The sequence below is a fragment of the Octodon degus genome, unplaced genomic scaffold (genome assembly GCF_000260255.1).
Source record: "Octodon degus isolate 3935 unplaced genomic scaffold, OctDeg1.0 scaffold00078, whole genome shotgun sequence".
Classification (NCBI taxonomy): Eukaryota; Metazoa; Chordata; class Mammalia; order Rodentia; family Octodontidae; genus Octodon; species Octodon degus.
Genome location: NW_004524654.1, coordinates 9971617 through 9990900, shown reverse-complemented (window position 1 = coordinate 9990900; position 19284 = coordinate 9971617).

Here is a 19284-nt window from a genome sequence, read left to right as displayed (position 1 = left end):
GAGAGAGAGAGAGAGAGAGAGAGAGAGAGAGAGAGAGACAGAGACAGAGACAGACAGAGAGAGACAGAGAGAGACAGAGAGAGAGACAGAGAGAGAGACAAAGACAGACAGAGACAGACAGAGAGAAACAGAGAGAAACAGAGAGAAAGAGAAGAGAGAGAGAGACAGAGGCAGAGGCAGAGATAGAGACAGAGACAGAGAGAGAAATATAGAATGTGAGAGAGTAAAAAAGAGGGAATGTTCATGCATACATTATGGATGCCTAGAGAGCATTGGAGTGAGAGGTACAAATGGAGAGGATAAGGAAACAGGGAAGCAAATACTTGACTACAAAGAAAGACCTTGGTGTTTAATCCATATTTTAACTCCTGTTCTCTAGATTTACTTTCTCAAAAGTGAAACCTACTCTTTTTCTTTCTTTTTTTAAAAAAATAAGTGTGGTTTTTTATTAATCAACTACAGTCACAATACAGTCATAGTAGATATCCCCTTCTGTGTTCATCCCGCCAAACACAAAACAGCAACGTGTCCGCCTGACATTCCTCATGCAAGTCCTCCTGGTAGGTCACTTCTTTGTCAACAGAATCTCCTTCCTCAGCTTCACAGTTCAGGGTGAGAGAGGGAGAAGAGAGAGAGTGAGAGAGAAACAGAAAAAGACAGAGAGGACATATTGGAGTTCCAATTTTCCTTTCAGGACCATGTCTCCAATGCCCTAAAATCCTTCCATCAGATTCCACCTTGCAACAGAACTGTAGATCAATCCTTTAACAACTGTCATCAATCCCTTAACAAATACACTTTGATGGAAATTAAGACCTGAACTATAGCAACGGCTCATAGAGTGTGGGCCTTTAGATTCTGCCTGTAAACAACATCCTCTTCACCTGTTGTATGCCTTTGCCCAAGAAGGGCCCCTGGCTTTGGAAGCTCACGCTTGAGTGGAGGGTGTGTATGCATGTGTGCGTGTGTGCATGTGTCCTCTCCCTCTCTTTTTCCCTCTCTCTTTCTTCCATCTCTACCTCTCTACCCAAGTCCTCCTCCTTCCAGGCACTCCTGTAAAATCAGTGCAGAAAACTTATGTCTATTCTTCCTAGTTGCACTCCTGCACTCCAGAGGTCTTACCTTCTTGTCCTGGATAAAAGTGTCAGAGCACTCAATGAATGCTGGACAGTTACCGCACAAGAAAGTCAAGAACACAAGGGTGGGTTCGGAGGTGCAAGAGAAGATAATCCATGGAAACACATCATCAGGAAATCAATCTGAAATTAAACAGACTTACATATTAATTGGATAATTGATATAGTTGCTATTGATTCAAAGCTAATGTCACAGATTAAACCAGTTCTTAATAGCTCTTAGCCCACTTTCAGGGTGCTTATTTGAACCACATGAGTCTTCTCACCAGTGTTCCACATACTACATGAAAGTAGAAGATTGTTAAGTAGAAGGAGAAGCCTGGAAAAAACCTAGACAAACACTGCTAATTAAGAAGTATCTCAAATTGTATAGGAAAATAATAGAATTTACATATAAGAAGGCTTAACTCCTTGAAATTGCACAATTAGATGTACTTATATTTTTAGATGAGTTTATTGTTACAGGGAGAGGTTATAAATGAGACCAAAATATTATTCCTCCAAGAAGTACATAAAAAGTAGTTTAAAAAAATATTTGAGAGGAAAGAGCTGAATTTAGAATATTCCTTAGACTTTCTGGGCATAGCACAGAGAATCATTTAAGCTGGTAAATCTTTGGAATTTTTACTTAGTATAGATAAAACCAAGATTATCTATACTGCTTTGAGAACATTTATATTTGCAATTTGTAGATGTATTATAGATTCTCAGGACAAACATTTATAAATTGTTTAATTTTAGAAGGATAAGCCACATGTGTTAGAATGCATAAGAGCAAGAACGCAAGTCTGAGTTGCAGAAAAGGAGGTGCTATATCTGGCCTCTTATTGTCATGGCCTTTGTGCTTCACTTGTGGGTCTTATACCATGAAGTTGTGTCTATTTTCCCATATCTTGAATCTGTATGGCACTGTGACTTGAGAGATGCAGAAGTGACAATAAGCTGAGTCAGAGCCCAAGCCTTGGGAAGCAATCTCACAATCTCTCTCTGTCTCTCTCTGTCTCTGTCTCTGTCTCTTTGTCTCTCTCTCTCTCTCTCTCTCTCTCTCTCTCTCTCTCTCTCTGTTGCCAAGATTTTTATCCAAGGCCCTAGACCTGTGACAGAACCAGCTAAGATTTCAAAGCCACCTAGCTGACCTGTCACTACACTCAGATACATGAGTCAGCCCTATTCAGACTAGAACTATCTACTGGACCAACAGCCTCATGGGCAGTATAAGCAACAACAAATGGCTATTTATTTGGGAAGGGGTGGTTATTATTATGACAATATATAACAGATAAACAGATATTTGTGTCTGATAAGACTGTCTCCCTCTATTAAATCAATATGTCTTGGACTTCTAGTGAGTAGTTGAGATGTTCTTAATTTGACTGTAAGTAAAACTTATAAAGGCATGAATATAAACATATATATATATATATATGTACATGTGTATGTTCATCTACATTTATATGTAGAGAAAATCTCTATATATGTACAGAATACCTGATATATATATTAAGCATACATATTTACATGTATTTACAGTAACAGACATAGATTATAAAATCAGAAATTATGCTCTCTATAACTTGAGCCATCCCTCTTCATATTAAGGGAAGTGACTCGTTTCTGTCATTGAACATTTACTACCAGCACTAGTGATAGCACCTTGCACACTGACGCTGCCCGGGCAAAAGCAGATTTATTCTGTGAGCTGGGTAACTATCATATCTTTTATTTAGCCAAATCCAGTGCATATTTTCTCACCCACCTCTCCTTTTGCTCCTCTTCTGCTGCAGGTGGCCTGCGAAAGCTTTGCTCACATCAGTGATTAGTCCCTATATCATTTTTATAGGTCCATTTTTAAAGGGTGCTTATCTAAGTAACTGGTAACTAATCACAGTTCAATAATTGACTGAAAAGTTGACTCACTGTAAAACCCAAATTAAGTCAAAAAGAAGCTGAAACCCTCATTATAAATTATTCCTCTAAGCTCTACAAACATGCATTTTATAAACAGCAAAAGCATGTAGATGAAATTCGCCTTCCTGAAAAAAACATGTGCTGCAATTACAGACCAAAATTTATGGCAGAGGAAGAATGCTCCTTTTTCTTTGCAGTGACACTAATAAAAGGAAAGAAATACAAGTATTACTTAGAGGAGGCTAGGAAACGCTTAAATTTTAAAATTAGAATAGTAGCATTTTATTTCTGGACAAGCTCGACTGATCTTTCTATGCAGAGTGACAGACAAGCTTAGAGAGCTTGACCTCATCGCAGAGATGTGGGCTTCAAAGGCTGCTCCTCGAGCCTCTTGCTGATCACCTGCCCTTCTGTCACCCTAAATTAAACATTGAAAAGTTCTGAGGGCTTCATGCTTTACATGAAACATTTTCCACCATCTTTCAGTCAATTTCCCAGAGGCCAGAAGTATCTCCTGCCCCTTTCAGCCCAGGGCTCCTCCACTTCCAAGTGCCATAAATCCATCAGCAGAGCCCTCTCCACCAGCTGCGTCATCAGAGGAACAAAGCCTCGATGATGCAGAGCACCCTGTGTCCTTGGGTAGCGCCAGAGTTCTAGCCCCTTGGTCAGCCTGCTGGTTGCATCAACATTCCAGATGGCTTGCTCTGCCTGAGGGAGGAATGGATAATCACCCCACACTCACTTCCTCACCATAGTAGAAGAAGGCCATGGGAGCACAGGACCCTAAGCCCGCCAAAAGCACTGGAAGGACGGCTTAGAACGATAGAACCAAGTGACTGGAAGGCGCTTCAGTGTCCTCACCCTTTACAAGGGAAGGTGGCTTGCTTTCTTATACAACATGCAAAACCAATTGTGTGCAACAGCTATGACAAAAAAAAAAAAAGCAATACAAGTGGCAGCCATAACAAAACCTCTGTCTAAATGCTTTCTTTTAAGATAGTTCAGTGAAAAGTGACTTGAAGTTCGAGCTCAGATAGAAAATAACTTTTGCAAGTCAGAATTCTGAGCTATGCATTTGTAAACTGATGCACGTAGGCTAGGGCTAATGTTGGGGTAAGCAGCTCACACAAAAGGGCGTGGTGAGGTAGGTGTCCATTTATAGTGACCTTAGGTGGGATTCGGTCAAGTAGTGGAGGTGCATCCTCTGTTCAGTGTGTGCACCGGCTTGCTAGCAGCAGCTGAGGTGAGCACAGAGCACGCTGCACGAGCTCTCCTGTGATCATTCAATGGTATCTTTTACTCTCTGCAAAGTTGTCTCATTTGTTTTAATTAAAATGATCCTGATTGTCCATTTATATTCCCCCTTAAAGCATTTGAGTTTTCTTTCTATGTTATTGGAGTGTCTTAGAATAGCAACATAAGATTTATTCCTTGTCTGTCAAGAAAGATCTGTGCAGGGCACAGGTTTTCAAGGAAGCATCACGTTCTGTATAACGTAATGGAACATATGCCATCCATCCAATTTGTTAAATTCATCCAAACCCACAGAACATACAACATCAAGAAAGAGCCCCACATAATCTATGGACTTGGATGACGATGGTATGGCAGTGTAGGTTTACTGATCATCTATGCTGCCACTCTGCTGGGGGGCCGGTATGTGTGATGCTGCACGTGTGAAAGAGAGGTCATGGGGTATGTAGGGAATCACTGTACCTTCTACCTCATATTTTGTGAACCTAAACCTGCTCTAAAAATAAAATATAGTCTTGGCAATGGCAGCACATACATGTAATTCAGTATTTGGGAGGCTGAGGCAGAGGGATCATCTTGAGCTCCAGGCCACCCTGGGCTACATAATGAATTGGAGGCCACCCTGAACTAGGTGACAAGATCCTGTCTCAAAGAAAATATTCAATCAATCAGTCAATCTAGATGGAAAGTCAGAAAGAAGCTAAGAATGGAGGTAGGGAGAGAGGGAAGAAGAAAGGGAAGGAAGGAAATGAAAGAAGGAGGGATGGGAAAGAGGGAGGAAAGTAAGGAGGGAGAGAGAATGGAAGAGGGAGGGAGGAAAGGGTGATGTTTTCTTACCTATTCGATTGATAAGCAATTAGGTGCATACTCCTAGAAACTCAAAGAGCATGCTTCATGTACAACTTTCACTCAGCCTGTGAGCCCAGTGCAATTCTTAAAGCTCTGGCCAGACGGATCTGCTTATTGGAGTGCCCCATGTTTCCTTTAAGACAAGCCAAACCAGAAGATTGTTGTCCTGAGGAAAACATCTGCAGAGAAGGGGACCCTGTTGTCCTCATGCAGCTCTTCTGAAATTGTTCTCACAGTTGCATCTTGTTCTGGTGATGAGAGAAGGGGCAAGAATGTGAATGTGGTGGACCGGTCACCGTTAGAAAAGAAGCAAGCTCCCTGGAGTCCACACCTTTGCATTTCCTTATGTCCCACACTCACTTAATGGTTAGTGTTTTGCTTTCTGTCTCACATATTTTTCTGCACAAATTAGCTTACTTTAAGTTGTGAAAATATTAAATGTTTGGTAAACCAAAAGCTCTCGGTCTTCAGTAAATTACTTAATACACAAAATAGCTAGTAGTGTGAGCAAGATAACAATAAAAAATGTAGAACCAAGTTATACTATAATTACTGGTAAAATGTTAGTTATCTAACTTGCCTTTATATGAATCTTAAATTTTAATTTAAACTCAACCTATTAATTTTTTGTAAAAATGTGTCTGGATTAAAATAGGTAAGGAGGAGGCCAGAGAGAGCTCAGTGGCATAAGCACCTACTTGGCAAGCGCAAGGTCCTAAGTTTCATCCCTGGTACCAAAAATATCTCTGATAAAATAAATAAGGAGGGCTGGCACAAGGACCGGGTTGGATCGTTGGCACCACACACAGTGCTGGCACTGTCCCTGGGTGCCCTGAGCTGGCCACAGCATCTGGGTGTGGTGGCACATGCCTATAATCCCAGTACTGGGGAGGCTGAAAACAGGAGGATAACTATGAGTCTGAGCTGTGCAGTGAGACATTGTACCAAATAAATAAATGCATAAATACATAAAATAGATAAGGAATAAAATTATGTTGAAAAAGAGGAAAAATATTAAGATGTACTATAAAACTACAGTGAATGAATCAATGTGATCCTGGATCATATGCAGAAAAAGAAAACAACAAAATAAAATTCCTCTTTTGTTCTCTAATTTTATTTTGGCCTCTAAACATAGAACAAAATAAAAGTAGCTTTTCAAACCAGTATGGGAAAGGATAGATTACTTAATTCATTGCTAATTTTGAAGGGGAAGCAAAAGTAATATTAGACACCACCCAACATAAGAGAAAACATAAATATATACACTAAGGAATAAAGAGCAAAATAACTAAAGAAAAATGCTCAGGAGGAATCCACACATATTCAGGATAAATGAGAACATTTTTAGTATGATATCATGGTGATACACTACAAAGAATAAATTTGGAAGTTCAGAAAAGAAAAATACCTATCTTCTTCAAACATACCATAATCAAAGTGCAGACAAAAAATACATGAAAAAAATAATATATAATGGAATTTAATACTTTTAAGGTATAGAAGCATCTTGACTATATAAGAAAAAGAACACTATGAAATTAATGTACAAAAATAATTTTAAGCATAAATTAGACATATATATATAATGGGGTTTAATTTCCTTTTTTAATAGTTTTATTGAGAAACAAATAGCAATGAGACAGTTTCAAAACAAATTAATAGGACAGGTTCAATAACTAATACATTGCATATTGTTGCCTTTTTAGTGGTTATTCATAGTACAAGAGGCAGACATGATATCCTGTGCACAAATACTATTAGTACAAATCCTTGTAGTCATTGAATTAAGAGAAAGTAGCTGTATATCTGTCCTATTTTGAATGTACAGCTACAAAATGTTCCTTCATTCGTATCCCTTTTCTTTGTTTAGTTTTGTCAGAGATGAGTATTCCATTGCCATTTAAACATTGTAGGTGCGTGAAATCAGCAAAATTTTCCAATATAGTCCAGTAGTCCATAATAGTAGTGGGTTTTCTGTAAGACTGGCAATACCAGAAGTTGTTGACTTGAGCCTTTTACAGCTCAGCATATCAATATGGCTTTACTTTCTGTATTTTGTTTTTAGAATTTTCTGCAGGATGGTTAAGAGCAAGATAAAGCAAGAACTATATAACAAGAAATGTAACTTTTGTATCTGATAAATCAGTCAAATACCCTCAAGATTTATCTTGTAACCCTGTACCACAGTTTGCAGATCCTTTGTCAGAGTCACAGCCATTGCTTGACCAATTTGCTTTCTGTGAAAGCCTGAGAGAATGTTTTCTCTCTCTGTGACTCTCCTTAGGCACACTCTACTACATTGGTCACTTTGCTCTGTGGTCCCATAATCTTGATCAGAAAATTTGGGACACAACTGAATTAAAAGATGTTACAGTACAGGTTCTGCTATGACCTGAGAACTTACTGATCTTGAAAGGGTAGGGGCAAAAAGTTGACTATCCTTGCATCCCTTCCTTTTCCCTAACTTTTGGTCTGCAAACTTAGGTTGTTAACCCTCCAGAAGAGAAACTTATTATTACCCGACAACATAGGCAGTTGAGCTATCTGTCTGAATATCAAACATCTTAGACGCAACATGGAACAGGTATTTTAAAGTACTGTTATGCTAAACTTTAAGTCTCTACAGAATATGAAGAAAAACATCAAAAAAGAGAAAAGATTAAAGTGCATGTTTTTACACAAAATTTAGATATCTAAGCATATACAGCATTGTAGCAGGACAGTCCTATGACATATTTTTTCTTGTCTCTTGTTTGCATTTATTACTTTTTTTTAAACAAACATTTACTTGGGAGAGAGTATGGCAGTAATTAGTATGATATGACAAGCAATATGTATTTAGAAGACCAGAATGACAGGCATTCCAAGCATGACCCTAGTATCACACATTGCTAACTTCAGTGCAGTTGATTAGTTCACAGGTATCAGTGTATATAATTACTCAGGGTGAGAATCCTACCAATTAACTGCTGGTTTCAAAAGCCTGCTGAAGATTCTCAGAATCATTGCCTGAACTATCTTGTGCATATGGCTTTACCCCTGTCATGTTTCCTAGCTTTTCTTTGTGCCCTCTATACATCATCTAATACTTAAATTCTCACTTTCCTTTCAATTGTGTTATGCCTATTTTTATTTCTTCTTTTGAGTTCTTATACCAGGGAGACTATATAATATTTACACATATGGGTCTGGATTATTTCACTTATGAGTGTATCTTCAAGTGGCATCCACTTAAATAAAAAGTTTTAGAGTTTATCATTCCTTATAGCTGAGTAATACTCCATTGTATAAAAATTCTACATATTTTCATCCATTCCTCAGGTGTTGGGCATTTTGGTTGTTTCCAAGATTTGGCTATGACAAATTGTGCTGCTATAAACATAGGCACACATATATCACTATGATATGATATTTTCAGTTCCTTTGGGAAAATTCCCAGTAGGGAAATAGCTGGATTGACTGGGATTTCTAGTCCTAGTTTTCTAAGGAGTCTCCACACCGATTTCCATAATGGTTATACCAGTCCACATTCCCACCAGTAGTGGAGAAGGGTTCCTTTTTCAACACAGCCTCTCCAACATTTGTTGTTGGGTGATTTTTTAAATGATAGCCATTCTCTCTGGGTGAGATGGTATCTCAGTTCTGTTCTAATTTGCATTTCACAGATGGCTAGTGATGTGGAGCATTTTCTCATATATTTACTCACTTCTTTGATTTCTTTCTCTGAGAAGTGTGTTCTACTCAGATGCCCATTTCTGGATTGGGTCTTTAAATTTTGGGATCCTAATATTTTTAGTTCTTTATAAATTCTAGAGAGCAGACCTTTGTCTGAGTGCTTACTAGCTAAGATTTTTTCAAAATTTGTGGGTTGTTCTTTTCACTTTGTTGATAATTTCTTTTGATGTATAAAAACTTCTTGATAAGAGGAGGCCACAGTTGTTAATTCTTTCAACTATTACCCATGCGATTTGATTTTTGTTCATGAACTCTTTGCCTACCCCTATGCCTTCCAGAGTTCCTCCTACTTTCTCTTCCAGGAGATTTAGTGTTTCTGTTTTAATGTTTAGATCTTTAATCCACTTTGACTTCAACTTAGTGCATGGTGATAGACCTGGGCTAAGTTTCAGTTTTCAACATGTAGAGAGCCAGTTTTTTTCCAGTACTATTTGTTAAAACAGCTATTTTTCATCAAGTAAGCATGGTAGGCCCCTTTGTTGAAGATAAGTTGGCTGAGTGTGTTCATAGAGGCTTCTGCATCTTCTAATGTACTCCATTGATCTTCAGGTCTATTTCATTGCCAGTACCATGCTGATTTTATGCCAGTAGCTTTGTAGTATGATTTCAAGTCAGGAATTGTAATGCCTCCTGCCTTGTCTTTGTTGCCCAGGATTGCCTTTGCTATTCTAGGTCTTTTCTGGTTCCAAATAAATTTTAGTAACCTTTTCTCTAGGTCTGTGAGGAATGTTGCTGGTAGTTTGATAGGGATTGCATTAAATCTGTACAACAATTTTGGGAGTATAGCCATCTTCACAATGTTGGTTCTTCCTATCCTTGAGCAGGGGGTATCTTTCCATTTGCAGAAATGCTCTACAATCTCTTTATTCAGAGTACTGTAATTTTCCTTGAAAAGATCTCTGATTTCTTTAGTTAGATTAATTCCAAGGTATTTCATTTTTCCGCGGTGCTATTGTAAAAAGTAGAGTTTCTCTAATTTCCTTCTCAGTGTGTTTGTTGTCTGTGTAGAGGAATGCTATTGACTTTAGGGTATTGACTTTGTATCTTGCTATGTTCCTGATTTTGTGTATCAATTATAGTAGTTTCTTGGTGGAGTTTTTTGGGTCTTCTAAGTAAAGTATCATGTCATCTGCAAATAATAACTTAACTTCTTCTTTACCTATTCTTATTCTTTATATTTCTCCCTCTTGTCTAATGACTCTAGCTAGTGATTCCAGATCTATATTGAATAGGAGGGATGATCAAGGACATCCTTGTGTTGTACCAGATCTGAAAGTAAAAGATTTCAGTTTTTCCACTATTAGAATTATTTTAGCCACCGAGTTGTCATGGATGGCTTTTATGAGATTAAAGTAGAGTCCATCTATTCCAATTTTCTGTAGGACTTTGTACATGAATGAGTGTTAGACTTTGTCAAAAGCCGTTTCTGCATCAATTGAGATGATCACCTGGTTTTTAGATTTGGCTGTATTGATATTGTATATCACATTTATAGATTTGAGTATATTGAACCATCCTTGCATCCCTGGGATGATGCCTACCTAGTCATGGTGTATGATCTTCTTGATGATTTGCTGTATTCTGTTTGCTAGGACTTTATTGAGGATTTATTGAGGATCTATGTTCATGAGGGAGACTGACCTGTCGTTCTCTTTTTTAGTGGTGTCTTTCACTGGTTTTTGTATCAGTATAGTACTTGCCTCCAGGAATGATTTTGGGAGGATTGCTTCTGTTTCAGTTTCATTGAAAAGTTTGAGGAGTATAGGGATTATATCTTCTGTAAATTTGTTGTATAATTCAGCTGTAAATCCATCAGGCCCTGGACTTTTTTGGTTGGTATATTTTTTAATTTCATTTCATATTTCATTGGCTGTTGTTGGGTTATTGAAAGTTGTTATGTCTTCTTGATTCATTTTTGCTAATTTTTTCCTTTGTAGTGATCTGTCCATTTCATCTGTGTCTTCTGTTCTGTGAGCATAAAGATTCTCAAAGTAGCTATTGATAATCTTCTGAATTTCCACTGGGTCTGTGGTACTTACACTCTTTTAATTCCTTATTGCTTGTATTTGAATTTTTTTTCCTCTTTTTGATGAGGTTGGTTAGGGACTTATCAATTTTATTTACTCTTTCAAAAAACCAGTTTTTTGATTGTTAATTCTTTGAACTGTTTCTTCATCTCAATTGAATTAATTTCTGCTCTAATCTTTATGATTTCTTCCCATCTTTGGGCTCTGGGTTTGGTTTGCCCTTCCTTTTCTAGTTGTTGGAGGTTCAGTGTTTGGGTGTTTATTTGCTCCCGTTCTATTTTTCTACTGTGTGAGTTCACAGGCATAAATTTCCCTCGAAGTACTGCTTTCATCACATCCCCTAAATTCTGATAAGTTGTGCTTGAATTTTCATTGATTTGTAGATATTTTACAATTTCTTGTTTGATTTCATCTGTGACCCACTGGTTGCTGAATCGGGTGTTGTTTAATTTCCAGGATTTATGGGGTTTTTCTGGTTTGTTTTGTCATTTATTTCCAGTTTCATTGCACTGTGTTCAGATAATATGTATGGGATAATTTATGTTTTCTTGCATATACTTAAGCATGACCTATGGACTAGAATGTGGTCTATTTTAGAAAAGGACTGATGTGCAGCTAAAATATATGTATTCCATTGTTGTTGCATGGAGCACTCTGTATGTGTCCACTAAATCCATTTATTTCAAGCTCTGATTCAGTTCTGCTACTTCTTTGCTAATTTTTGTCTGCATCATGTATGTTTTAGGGATAAGGGCATGTTAAGGTCTCCTATTAAGATTGTGGTATTGGATATTACATTTTTCATGTCCATTAAGATTTGTCTTATGTAGTTGGGTGTTCCCATGTTTGGTGTGTACATATTTATGAGTGTTACCCCTTCATGTTGAATTTTCCCCTAACCAGTATGTATCGGCCTTCTTTATGTCATTTGATCATTCTGGGATTGCAGTTGAGACTGTCTGAGAGTAGGATTGCTACCCCTGCTTTTTTCTGAGGTGTTGGCACATGTAGTAATGTTTTCCATCTTTTGACTTTCAGCCTATGAATTTCTCTATGAGTTAAGTGTGTTTCTCACATATAACATATTGTTGGATTTGTGCTTCCTAATCCACTGTGCCAGTCTATTTCTTTTAATTGGTGAATTGAGTACATTTACATTGAGGGTTATAACTGAGATGTGTTGACTTATGGTTGACATGTTATTAACCTGCTGTTGTTTACTCCTGTTTGTCCTGTGTTTAATTGTTTGCCCTATTTAGTGGGTTCCTTCTGTTCTCATTAATGGAGTTCTAATCATGTTCGTCCTTCTCTAGAGCATCTTTTATTAGTCTGTGTAGGGTTGGCTTTGTCATAATGAAATAGTTTACATGTTGTTTTTCATGGAAGTATTTCACTGCTCTGTCAAACTTGAAAGAGAGTTTTGCAGTGTATAGTAGTCTGGGCTGGAATTTGTTTTCATTGAGGAAGTACACTGCTCCATGCTCTTCTTGACTTCATGTTTTGTGAAGAGAAGTCTGCCATTATTCGTATGGGTTTTCCTTTAAATGTGGTCTGTTTCTTTTCTCTAGCAGCTTTCAGTTTATTGTTATGCTGCATTTCTGGGATCTTGACTAGTATACGTCTCAGTGTGTATTTAGTTGTGTTGATGCTATTTGGAGTTCTATATGCTTCAGTTATCTCAATGTCAGATTGTTTCCCCATATTTGGGAAGTTTTCTATTACTTCTGTCCATATTTTTGTATCATTTGTGTTGACTCCTTTCTTATTGATGCCTGTTAGTCTCATGTTGTTCATCTTTGCATCGTCTTGCAGCTGATGAATCATTTCTTCTTGCATCCTAGTTGTTTTTTAAGAGATCTTTTCTTACCTTTACACTATCTCTGAGAACGTCTTCGCGATCTGAAACTCTATCTTTACTTTCACTCAAATGGCAGCACAGAAGCTCTCCCACATACTTACCAGGTCTGGGCTGGTTCTGGAAGATTTCTGAGAGTGAGGGGAATCTCTCACTCACAAGCCTGGTTTGGACTGGGTCTGGAGGCATGGAGGGGACTCGAGAGCGTGGCAGATGTTCTCACTCACGATCCGGGCTTGGGTTGGGTCTGGAGCGGTCCTGAGAGTGCAGCGGAAATTCTCAAACATGTGCCAGGCATGGGCTTGGTCCCAGTGGTGTTTAATTTCCTTGGTGTTCCTTAGTGTTTATTATAACAAAAATTCTAAGAAACAGAGCAGATATAAGGTATAAAGAACTCTGTAAAATATAAAAACACTAATAAACTAAATGAGATGTAATATATCATATAAACATTAAAAGTCATGAGATAGTCTAACAATCATTATGCCATTAATAATTATTTATAGTGCCCTTTTCTTATATCAATGTGCTTGAAAATAAAAGTTGGATGAGCCATGCCAGGCCCACCCCTGGTGTGCGCTGAGTGGGCAATTGACACTGGGCATGGTGGTGCATGCCTATAATCCCAGCACTCAGGAGGCTGTAAAGCAGAGTATTACTATGAGTCCAATCTAGTAGTGAGACCCTGAACACCCTGTAGATCCTTCTCTAAAACACAGAAAACAAAAAAGTAGGATGAACTCTTTTGTAGGTTCTAAAATTAGACTGTATTTATGGCTTCATTTTTCCTGGATATATATATATATATATATATATATATATATATATATATATAATGTTGGTTTTTGTTATTTTATTTTATTGTGGTACTGGGGATTGAACTTGGGACCTCAAGCTTGCCTGGCAGGCTCTTATGCTGCTCAGCTAGCTCCCTGCCCCTATCTTGACTTTTGTTTTCATTCTTTTTTTTAGGATAATATTCAGCAGATACTGTTTTTGTCCTCTAAAATTTAGTTTATTGCTTTAGGATAGTTCTTTTGACTTTCAAGTATTAGAGCCAGATTTTGTCCCAGTGTGATGGAGGTTCTCACCAATATGACTATGAAAATAGATGAGGAATTTGAACAAAGAAGGAAAAACTCTAACACTAATCAAATGGAAATTGTAGGGGTAAAAGCTCATATATTAGATGCCCAGAATTCATCAGATAATGTTAACAGAAGTCTCACCAGAGAAGCAAACACAAAAGAGGAAATGTGAGCTAAAAGGCAGAGATGGGCTCCGTGACATTATGTAGAAGGTGACAGCAATGGAGAAAAGCATCTCAGATTCAATATTAAGTGGGCAAACAGCTGTATTGGGGGCACCAGAAATGAGAACAAGAAAGAGAAAATATCTGAACAGAAAAGAGCTCAGAAATTCTATAAAACTCATGAAAGTATTATTCTACAGAACCTAAAATGATCGACTCTTCTAGTAACCTAAATTATAACTTCATAGTATAGTGTTTAATTCAACATTAAGCCACCTGAGTGTCCCTTAGCTTCATCAAGTTGATAAACAAAATCAAGCACCACACTCTTTCCTTCTTTCAATCTTTTGATATTGCTTACTGTTTTATGAGCCCAGCTAGAAGGTCAGCCAAGAGAACCTTAAGTGTTTCCCACATAGGCCATCTTCTATGTGCAGAAGGGAAAGTGGAAAGGAATGGGAAATAGAGCACTGATTCAGAGCATAGAAATCCACATGCCACCACACTAGGCAGGATGTCTTATGTCAGGGACTAGAGGAATTTCTTTTCAATATCTACTGTCAAATTCTTGGGGAAATTTGGCCTGGTATATTTTTGTATTGGTGCTTGCACGGAAGCATTTCAGAGTGCAGTTTGTCTGCTGGATAATTAATGACTCTAAAAGTAGATTGTAATTTACATCATTCATTTATTAAATTTTGTATATTGAAAAAAATCTGTTTATTGAGCAAAGAAATGAAGACACATACATTACTGATGGAAGAAAATATGTTGCAGTGTTAACAGAGTGGCTGCGAGGAAGAAGCCATGAAGCGTTACCATTGAATCCCATGCTTCTGATACTGTGCTTAACACAGTCAAGTGCCAGAGCCTGCTTTCAAAGTGTAGATGTTTATTAATTGATTGATTCTGGAAATTAAATCCTCTTCAAGCGCAGTGCAAATAGAAATCAGAAGGTCCTTTGATATCTGAAACTTTGCCTGCTTCACGTAAATTTGGTCAGGGAATATAGGTGTGACTGCAAAAACAGCGGGTATACCAGGAAGGACTTGCAGTGAGGGTCATCTGCATTTTGGTGGGGGAAGGGTAAGTAAAATAAGAGAGTGGAGCAGATAGAATAAAGGATATTGTAAGTTTCCCACATTTTAAAACAGATCACCGTTTTTCTTTTTTACCATCTTTCTTGGATGGTATTCTTAATATTACTGAAGCCCTAAAGAAAGAATAATTTCAAACTATAAAAATTATATTGTAGTTACACTTCGCTCCATTCATTGTAACACTGATATCGAGAAGCTGAGATTATGCTCCTGGTCCAGAAAGTTGTCACACATGCTGAAGCAACTGCGGCCATTCTTTTCAAAATTTGGTAAGATTTTCCTATGTGTCTATTTTGATAAGCAGTTGTTGAATCATCAAAGTGAGTACAATTATTAGTCCTCAAAATGCAGTCAAAATCAGGCAATACCACTGAAGATGTTCTTAATACAAAGAGAAAGAGTGAGCAAAGGTGTTGCAATGAAAGAGCCTACTCAGTAGTCCATGAATATTAACACTGTGTGCTGGACAGTAAAGTCTCCATTTTATTAAGAGTTCTCTCACTGGTCTCTTTTATCTATAAGACAATGGCTTACGGGATGGCCTATCTTTATAGATCTAAGTACATAAAATGTCTGCCTACCATATATTTAAGATTTTAAAACCTACATCCAGGAAAATAATGTTAGTGTAGAGCATCTTGTTTCTAGCAATCTCTCTGTGTAACAACAGGATGAGCATAATGCAGTACCAAGCTGATAGCAATACGAGCTGCTGAAATGTGGTGGAAAGGCTGGTATGCACAGGGTCTAGCCTGACCTCCCAGCACGCTCTCTGCCGGGCAGTCACTAAAGCCCATGGACAAGATCTGGGCCCGCGACACAAAAGCTAAGTGCAATGAAATTCTTCAAGCAATGAATAGTTTTTAGAAAATAAAAACCAGTACCTACTCAATTAATATTGATCCCCAAAAGTAAAATAAGAATCAAAATTACCTATACATAAAAGAAAAGAAATTAAATCCTTAAACATAATAGTAAAGCCCAGCAAAGTTGCCCTGCATCAAGTACAGTCAAGTCAAGTTATGCCTTAGGTTGGTATGTTACAGAAGGCTGCCCAGTTTCTATTTTCAAGTTGACCTCAATAGGAAGAGCACACTACCAGCAGTGGTTGGTGGTATCTCAGCCTGTTCTTTTCACAAAAGGGTTAACGTACCTTATTGAGAAACTGCTGACTTGCGTTAGTTGTTTTGCTCTAGCTTTCTCCTCCATCTTTGACAGTGTTAAATGATTTTCAAACAATGTTTATCTTCTGCTATAGCTTGTAATATTTCCTTCTGTGAGGATCTTTGACTCAAACACTTTTTGTTTGTTTTACCTTTCGAGGATGTGGTGACTAAGGTACTGGAGAACAACACTCTTCTGAATCTTAGAACAATGACAGTTTGGGAGTTGCCCCAGGCTGTGTGTCAGGATGCTGAGGGGACAACAGGGACATAGGAGGTGTTTGAGGAGAGTTCCAGGGAAGAGAGCAGACCTCCTACTACCCACATGTGGTGCGGTTCTGAGTCCTCTGAAGGTGCTTGGGAAAAACTTTTATGTCACCGCAGCTGGGCACATTGCAGAGCTTACTTCTCTTTGCAGAGTGCAAATCTAGAAATTCTTCTTTTTTTTGTTCAAATTTTCATTTAGATAACTTAATTCTTTCCTTCAAGAAATCCACAACAATAGAAAAATGAATTAATAAGAAGAGAAAAAATACTTTCCAAAGCAATTACTTCATAAATTTTTTTCTTATAGTGGCCTGATATTTTTTTCTAGTTTTTGTTTAATTAGGTTTTAAATCTTTCCTTTCTTAATTACTTTTTTTTTGGTATTAACACCTAAATATACTTCTATTCGGAGCATAAACATACAGTGATAACAATTAGCAGAATAATTACACTCTTTCTGTCAGTGTAACCTCATGGCACAGAAAGTATTACAAATCCATTTTAAAACATATTAAATGTTCATATTAATGAGGATAATAGAGAACAAGTACCAGCAAACTAAATATTGTTAATGATTTTGAGCTATTAAATTCATTACCATTTTCTTTCATAATAAAGTGGTTACTTGCTAATTAGACCTTTTTTAACTCATCATTATTGAATTCATTACATTGTGTGCAGTTAACCCTTAGAGGTCTGTGGGTGTGTGCTCACAATTAAAATCATTTTAATACCATATTAAGGAGCTATGGAGAGTTCTTATGGCTTTTCCATCCATTGTCCTGTGTACCTTCCTTACGTACATTTCCTGGCAGCTTCCTAGCTGTCGCTGTACTTCTCTGACACAATACAGAAGCAGCCTGCACTTCCTAGTTATTACCATTAGTATTTAGGATAAAAGTGCACCCCATTTGTTTCATTATAAAGGTTAGACACATGTAAAAATACACTAGAACAACTAGGCAATAATTTAAAGTAGTTTTGGTGTAGCCTATAAGTAAAACCCACCAGGAATTATTTACCAATCTAAAGGCAAGTAAAAATTAATGTTGGCCTATAGAAATGTAATTTCAAAATGTAGAATTTTTTCTATATGAAAATGATGTCACTGCACTTTAGCCTATGCCATCATCTATAAATACATTCATATATTCACATGCATGCATCACACACATTCACACAATAATATATATGCATTTGTAACACTATATATACACATATGTGCACATTCCTTTGACCTGCTGGTTTCCCAGAGGCAGTCACATTGACACAATTGCCTACACTCTTTTTCCCATTTATGTGTGTATAAGTAATCAAATATGTATGCTTTGTTATAGCTTCTAGCATTAGAAAAGTAAATACATATAAGAAATATCTTTTTGGTCTATGTAGGTACATAGTACTGAAAGCTAAACTAGTTTTGGAAGCAGAGTTCTAAGAATCCACAGAGTCCTAGGAATTGCAGAGTTCCCACAAAATACTACTGAACTGTGGCATAATGTGGTTGGGCTCCAGAGCCTTTCATTCCATGTGAGAGGTACCTACCAGGGTTGTGAAACACAGTGGTCCTTTCTGACCTAATATTCTGAAAACAACCAGCAGAAAAAGGATCAGAGAGCTTGTGATGGCAGCTTGTCTTTAAAATGACCTCCCCTTCCTCCTGTGCATCATGACATTAGTCCCCTGAGAAGTGGCATCTGCTTGTCCCCTTCCCCTGAATCTGGATAAGCATTTATTGACTGCAGTTGAAATGTTATTCAGGGTTCCAAGTCTAAGTCCTTAGGGCTTCATAGTTTTCCTGTAAGCTTCTTGGAGCTCTCATTCTAGTAGAAGCCAGCCTCCAAGCAAGAAATCTGGCCACTCTGAGATCCTGTAAGAAGGTGGAGTTGCTCTATTTGAAAAGCCTACTTTGAGAGCGCAAAGACAAGTTGGTTTGAACCTGTTCTAGCCACTTTAATACTGGTGCTGAGCAAAAACCCTTCAGATTAGTTTGGCTTCACTTGCTCTCCTTCTGAAAGCATTCAAAATGAAGACTCCACTAGTCTGTCAGCCAGTCCCAAATCCATTAGATAAGAAAGCACTGCTACTTTATATTGAAAAACATTGTTCTTTTATGATAAAAACAACATTGCCTATTGTGTAAGTGTGAACTTGAATCAATTAATTCTTAAAAGTATCCAAATCTTCATTTTCTCTTTATTGTAAACTCATAGCAGAACAAAGCATTTGTGGAATCCTAGGATTTGGGGAGTTCCCATGAAACACCACTGATATGACACAATGGGACTGGGCTCTGGAGCCTGACATTCTGTGTGAGAAATGCCTACTGAAGCTGTGAGACCCAACGTCTTTTCAGGCCTAGTATTTTACAGACCTGTGCCTGTAAAAGATAATGTTTTCCTTATAGCTGCTTCCTTTTGTGACAGGCAATGGTGGAGCAGGGGACAGACAACTAAAGGTCAGATGGATTGGGGACTTGCTCCCCACCCGCAATGGATGTGCTCCCTCACCGTTGTGGATCAGACTTGCAAACATTTTGCCCTGTGTGCTAGAGAGTGCCTGACTAGCACAGGACTTGGGGAGTTGCGTGAGCTCTAGAGTTTTATCACCCTCCTGTCCCAACTCTGCTATTTTACAAATAGCTGAGCAATCTCTTCCCTTACTGCTTTTTACTTTCTGTTCCTTTAGCACTCAGATGAGTTTGTAATGCTTCCTTAAACTCAGTGAGCTTAAAC